This window comes from Leuciscus leuciscus (genome assembly GCF_965113295.1).
Source record: "Leuciscus leuciscus genome assembly, chromosome: 17".
In the NCBI taxonomy this organism is placed as follows: domain Eukaryota; kingdom Metazoa; phylum Chordata; class Actinopteri; order Cypriniformes; family Leuciscidae; genus Leuciscus; species Leuciscus leuciscus.
The window spans coordinates 27,387,432-27,394,920 of NC_138741.1; the positions used below are offsets into that span (position 1 = coordinate 27,387,432).

Consider the following 7,489-nt stretch of genomic DNA (forward strand, 5'->3'; position numbering starts at 1 on the left):
ACGATAAATAGGTTGATGTGCGCGTTTATATGTCACAAGTTTCAAATCGGAATCGATTTTTTGACATGCGCACACTGCACAAATATACAGAGTTTCACGCTGTTCGCGCATAACTATTCTCCTCTTTTGGTTCTTTATTTGTTTTAAACAGCAGACGTAATATTAATCCGTCTATGGTCATGATTTGGAGACAATGAGCATATTAACCGTTTTGCCGTGCTGCTTATATTTATCACGCAGTAAAAATGCCCCTCCCCGCGGCCAAAACCAGTTGTCTGTGGATGAGAATCCAAAACAAGGACTGGTGGGATGTTCTCCTGCTTCACTTCACAGACGCTGAGCGAAATGAGAATTTTATTTATATGACACTTTATTCAACAGGGAGACGCTCGTTCCGCGCATCATACATCATTAGCCTACGCTATTTAACGTCATTGCACATGCGCAGTCCTTTCAGTTTAGGTTTTCAATCCGATCAAGTGTTTACATGTTCTCTCGATCGGATTACAAAAGGAATAAACCACCCCTTTCAATCCGATCGAAATTTCATTCGGATCGAGCTTAATCGGATCGATTAAGGTGTTTACATGAAGGTTACTCAGTCCGATTGAGCCGTCAATCCGATTATAAGTGTCCATGTAAACGCAGCTAATGTCAAATAAGTGTTTTCTATTTGAATATATTGTAAAATGTAATTTATTCCTGTGATGACACAGCTGAATTTCTAGCATCATTACACTAGTCTTCAATGTCACATGATCCTTCAGAAATCATTCTAATAATTTGTTACATTTATATAGTGCTTATTCTGGGTACTCAAAGTGCTTTACATAAGGAAGGGGGGAATCTCCTCAACCACAACCAATGGGCAGCATCCACCTGGATGATGCGACGGCAGCCATATTACGCCAGAACGCCCACCACCACACACCAGCTTATTGGTGGAGAGGAGACAGAGTGATAGAGCCAATGAGCAAATTTGTCCAGGATGCTGGGGTTACACCTCTTTTTCTAAACACATCCTGGGATTTTTAATGACCACAGAGAGTCAGGACCTCGGTTTAACGTCTCATCTGAATATTAGAATGTCATTCTAATATTTTAAATCTTTTGACCGGTAATGTAAAGTTAAGAATTTTCTTATCTTTTTAGTTAAGATTGTTCTAAAGACAAAACTTAGTTATGATATCTGAACTCAAAATTTTGAACATTTTGTGTAAAAATATAGTTGCAGTCCAGCAAAATAATGATTTGTCGCCGTGGAAATGTAAGGTCAAAAAGAGTCCACTGCATTGTGGGATACATTATAGTAATCCGTGCAGTGCGCTCTGGTTGTATGCTGCACATTTCGGCAGATGTAAGCAGGTCCCCTGGGGATTCTGTGCATCCAGAAAATGCATACTATGAACAGTATACATACTAAATCCTGCAGTAATAGTATGGTAGCATGCTATTCCAAACATTGCCTTACAAAAATTGCATATATAAAATCGTTGTATGTGAAAATAGTATGCAGTACATATTACATAAATGTTAACCCTGTAAATGCTTGCTTTATTAAGGTTTGTTCGTAAGCATTAAAGTAGCTGTAACCAAGCGTTGTATTTGTTTGACCACATGGTTGCAACCATATTGTTTTATGGATCTGATATATGGGGCTTTGAGCCAGTGGAGTGTATTGAGAATGTTCAGTTATCCTTCTGTAAAAACCCCTGTGTATCAGTACAGGTGTGAGCAATGTAGCTGTTTTGGATGATATGGGTAGATCTGCATTGTCTACTACCTATATGAAAAGGTGTATCATGTTGGATAAAATTAGTGTCCATGTCTAATTATCGGTATCCAAGAACATTTTATAATATGCTTTTTTAGTTAGATGAAGTAGGTAGAAAAACATGGGTTTCCGGCATTCGAGTTCTATTGTATTTCTATGGTTTCTCTAGTGCCTGGGAGGCTCAAAGTATAGGTGATATAAGAACATTCACATCTATTCTGAATCAACAATTGAGAGAAAAAGCACAAAATGCATGGTGCACATCAGTTTTAGAAAATAAGAAATTGAATATATACAACTGGTACGATCTCTGTTTTTGTTTAGATACAGAGAGAATCTGTAATTATTGTAATATAACTAATACCTCTGTGATTGAAGACAAGAAGCATTTCTTGTATTTCTTGTATAATTGTTCTTTTTGTGCATGGATCTACGTACAAAATATTTGGGTGATCTCACACTTGTTGGTGATGTTTGTATTGATATGGCACAGGTTTGTGAGTCGAAGCATGCATGGAGATTGGCATTGTATATATATCATGGAATGAAGAAAAGAGCATCTGTCATGCTATTGAGAGACTTTGTGGAACTATGGGCCGAGAGGCCATGTATTCCTGAAATAAATTTGATTGATTGAACCCTGTAAAGCCTGACATTTGAAATAATAGTAAGAAAAAAAAATTGTTTTATATTTTAATAAAAGTTTTTTTGTTGAGTATCATATTTGACACATCAAGAGTTTATGTACTATGATATAGGAGAATATGAAGCTCATACTGAAGGAGAAAGGAGGCCCAAAACAGATAAAAAAATAAGGAATCTGGTCCAGCTGCTGATATTTCTATGGCTAAAAAGTAAGATGCACTTTCGACTTTACAACTTTGCAGAGCTTTTAAATTCACAGACAGCTATATTACACAATGCATGAATGGGAATATTCAAAAAAACTAAATAGGGGCACTTTAATCATGTTGACTATTTAGAGATCTTAAAAATGTGCGTATCAAATATAATACATTAGGTTTATAGGATTAAGAAGGCGGTAGACTAAACAAACAGTCAGATTTTCAGAATAATATCTGAAAGCATTAATCATATACAGACAAGCCCTAAGTTTAGTGACTCAGAAAGCACAAAAATAGCCGTCATACATACTAAGCGGATGGTCTGGTGTCTGAGACAGTCTAAGGCTGGAGCGAGAGGGCCGAGTCTCTCTCTCTCAACTTTGTGCCATCGGAAAGCGCGAGCGGGACGAGACGGGTGATGGATCAGCAGGTGAGAGAATTTATCACTCATGACAGACACGAGAGAAAGTGAGGAGAGCTTATTTATGACTTCGGATACAGGCTGAAATTGATATCCTTTACAGAGCTAAACGCCTTTAAAATGAGTAAACAAACTGAAGGGAAAAAAGGCTGAATAAACAGATATCCATCACTGATTTATGCTACGACAAAATGCTCTGTAATATCCATATTTGGTGCACATGGAAAGGACACTCTTATACTGTATTCGACGGCATAAAAAGCGAGCTGTAATAATCCCATCAGCTATAACTGAGGCGATATCAATATCACATGATCTAATTAAGAGACTCTTTATATCAATTCGTGCAGCTCCAATTCAAGGCAACACATGTCATGTTTTATGAAACGAGGATATAGGAGAAGCAAAATGTATTGTAACAAACACCTCAACAACTGAAAGATAAAAAATATTCCCGTCAAGTTTCAAGGTGTGAAAAATGTTCTTAAATCCATTTCATCATCACCTTTACCTTGAAAGCCCTGACTCGAAGAGAAAATCCAATGTGTTCATGAATGAAACCTCACAGTTAGAGCGAACAAAGCCAAAACCTGCATTTTAAGTTGATTCCTAAAGCAGGTGTGTTTCATTTGCCATTACGGTACAAATGTGTGTTGCATTTAGGCGTGAGGTGATACGTGCTTTGTTCTGCGAGCTCGACGTGTGATATGTCTGTGTGTGTTTGTGTGAGAGCAGATAGACGGGACTCTGAGCTGAAGCGCCCCGGCTAGGATCAGACATGAGGGCAGACAGGTTATCGCGTACTTGACATCAATAGATGTGCCACAGCAACCAGTGGAACCAAAACCTCCCCCTGTCCTAATCCCCAAATCAGAGAGAGAAAGAGAAAGAAAGGTGCTAGCCCAGGAGGTGTCTAGAGACAGACTGGGGTTTGTGATGTGCAGGTTTGAAGGAATTTATGAATTATGGGATTTTTTGGGGGGTGAACTATCTTTCATTTATTTCAGATAAATACTGTTCTTTTGAACTTTCTATTCATCAAATAATCCTGAAAAATTTTTACACAACTGTTTTCAACATTGATAATAATAAATGTATATTAGAATGATTTCTGAAGGATCATGTGACACTGAAGACTGTAAAATGATGCTGAAAATTCAGCTTTACCTACACAGAAATCAATTGCATTTTAAAATATATTCAAATAGAAAACAGTTATTTTAAAGGGGTGGTTGATTATGATTTCAATTTTCAGACTTTAGTTAGTGTGTAATGTTGGTGTTTGAGCATAAACAACATCTGCAAAGTTACGGCGTTCAAAGTTCAAGGCAAAGGGAGATAATTTCTTTTAAAGAAATCACTTTTTAAGGACTTCAACAAATGGCTGGTTGGGACTACACAACATTCCTCCAGGGTTAGTGACATCACCAACCCTAAAATGTACATAAACCCACCCCTGGGAACACGATTTATAGATTTTTAATGACAGAATATGCTAATCAATGACTAGAAGATAACTACACATAAGCTACATAAATTCATCAACTAACCATTCAGAAATGTTGTCTACATGTTGTCACTTCTTCTTGAGTCTCTCCATCATTGTCCGACTTCGGTTTGAACATAAAAGGCTAAAAGTTTTTGACATTTTCAGTGCATGTCTGTGTGAGGTAAAAGGACCGGAGCTGTTGAAGCTCCGCCCTCTCTGCTGGGAGCAGCAGCTCATTTGCATTTAAAGGGACAGACACAAAAACGGTGCGTTTTTGACTATTTTAACATGCTACATAAAAATATCTGTGGGGTATTTTGAGCTAAAACTTCACATACACACTCTGGGGACACCAGATACTTATTTAACATCTTGTGAAAAGGGCATTATACCACCCCTTTAAATTGTAAAAGTATTTCACAATATTACTGTTTTTGCTGTATTTTGGATCAAATAAATGAAGCCTTGGTGAACAGAAGAGACTTCTTTTAAAACATAAAAAAATCTTACCGTTCTAATAATTTTGGCCACCACTGTGTGTGTGTATATATATTATTTTTTATACATTTTTTTTATTATTATTATTATTATTATTATTATTATTTAGTTACATTCAGTACACACATACAGGCCACTTTATACTTCGTCAAAACTTTATAACACATCGAACCTTGAAGCAGATGGGCTCCAGCATCAGAAGACACACCAGGTGTCACTCCTGGCAGCTGAGAACAAGAAACTGAGGCTACAATTCACACGGGCTCACCAAAATTGGTCAGAAGATTGGAAAAACATTGCCTGGTCAGACGAGTCTCGATTTCTGATGTGACATTCAGATGATAGGACAGGATTTGGCTTAATCAACATGAAAGCATGGCTCCACCCTGACTGTATCAATGGTTCAGGCTGCTGCTGGTGTAATGGTGTCAGGGAGACTTTCTTGGCTCACTTTGGGCCCTTTAGTACCAATTGAGCACCGTTTAAACTCAACAGCCTACCTGAGTATTGTTGCTGACCATGTCCATCCCTTTATGACCACAGTGTCTCATCTTCTGAGGGCTACTTCCAGCAGGATAACGTGACATGTCACAAAGCTCAAATAATCTCAAACTGGTTTCTTGAACATGACAATGAGCTCATTAAACTCAAGTGGCCTCCACATTCACCAGATCTCAATCCAATAAAGCACCTTTGGGATGCGGTGGAACGGGATGGATGTGCAGCCGACAAATCATGTCAATATGGACCAAAATCTCTAAGGAATGTTTCCAGCACCTTGTTGAATCTGTGCCACCAAGAATTAAGGCAGTTCTGAAGGCAAAACGAGGTCCAACCAGGTACTAGCACAGTGTACCTAATAAAGTTTTTTAATGTAAAATATTTCTTCAAAAATGAAATTTTATGTAATCATAAATGTGTTCCATTTCAAGACCAAATGCTTATTTAAGAGCAATACTGATTGATGATAGTATGTTGAAAGTAGTATGCTGAAGATGCCCAGATGTTGACCATCTCTGGTGCATTTAAGTTTATGGATATTTTTTGGATAACACCCCCTTGCGCTACCAAAGATGAAGAGTGGTTTGCTTGCCACCAAGCTGGTGGTTTGATGGTTTTAAAGGGGTTTTGAGCAATTGAGTCAGCCGGTCAGGATGGAAAACAAGCTAAAACATCTTAAACCAGTTAAGACCAGCAAACTACCTTAGGCTAGTTCAGCAGGGTTATCTTTCAATTTTTTGGAGAACGCAAGGCTGAAGCTGCAGTTTTTTAAAATGCTTAAGCACTTAAGTAATAAAGTAATTCATTTATCTAAATCAGTGCATCAATTCGTGGTCTGTTTTCCTGCAAGTGAAAGACCATACATTTAAAAATTTCTACAAAATTGTTGTGTATACTAGCACATAAATGACCTCTAAAATGACTATGACTAATAGACATGGTGTAACAGCCACAAAACCCCAATTAAATCTTCAAAGGTTTTTCCAAGTGTTTCATTAAGCTTTTTAAACACTGTCCACTCAGTTCAAATCTATCTGAGGACGTCACCCAATTTAACTGTGTGGTTTATGTACTAACTGATGTATAAAGAATGTCTTTAATGTTTGTGTGCATGTTGGAAAGCAGGAGCACAACTCACTATCTGTGTGACTGGGGGCCCTTGTTTCTGCGTCTCATTTGTCAATGGAGGCCGGTGTGTGTGTGTGTGTGTGTGTGTGTGTGTGTGTGTGTGTGTGTGTGTGTGTGTGTGTGTGTGTGTGTGTGTGTGTTTGTGTGTGTGTGTGTGTGTGTGTGTGTGTGTGTGTGTGTGGTTAATGTGATTCAGAGACCTGGATCCGCCACCCAGTGCAATCAATAGCGGTTTCATTTCACAATCTCTCAATGCCTTATAAAGAAAGCCCACTCCTTTTCTCTCTCTCTCTCTCCTTCTCTTCCTACCCTGCAACAGCCAACCTCCTCCTTACGGCTCTCCCGTGGGTACCGGAAAGATCCGTGCTCACAGACACACACATATATGCGCACGGACACAAACACACACACGCTCTCCACCTGCCAGCTGGACTTAATGCCCAGACATTAAACCTGTGAGCACATCCTGCGAGCCCCAAACGCTGGATGAGAGACAGCAAGTGTGTGACCCTGCTCTCTAAATCAATAAAAATTGGTGAAGCCTCTCACTATAAAACACAATGTGATATTCCTCCTGCAGTACAGATGGGCTGGTCACACAGACAGACTGATAAACAAACAGTGTAGCTGGTGCACACGATACGCTTCTGGTACGGGGTTACTAAGGGTTTCACATTGCCATTGGAAAGACAACCCATAAATGAAATCTCTTCAATATCTCAATTAGTTCTCCAAGACAGTAATGAGATTTAACGGAGGACAAAAAAGAAAAGAATCAAGTCTCTGCTTCTCAGATGTTCTCCCAGAAAAAAAAAAAAGAAAAGAAAGAAAAG

The 7,489-nt window shown here is 38.6% G+C and overlaps 1 protein-coding gene across 1 annotated transcript in view; it reads right to left on the minus strand.

Annotated features, from left to right (window-relative positions):
- akap6 (A kinase (PRKA) anchor protein 6) overlaps positions 1-7,489 on the minus strand; it is a 175,250-nt gene that overhangs the window by 110,107 nt on the left and 57,654 nt on the right. The gene's annotated exons all lie outside the window — the stretch shown is intronic.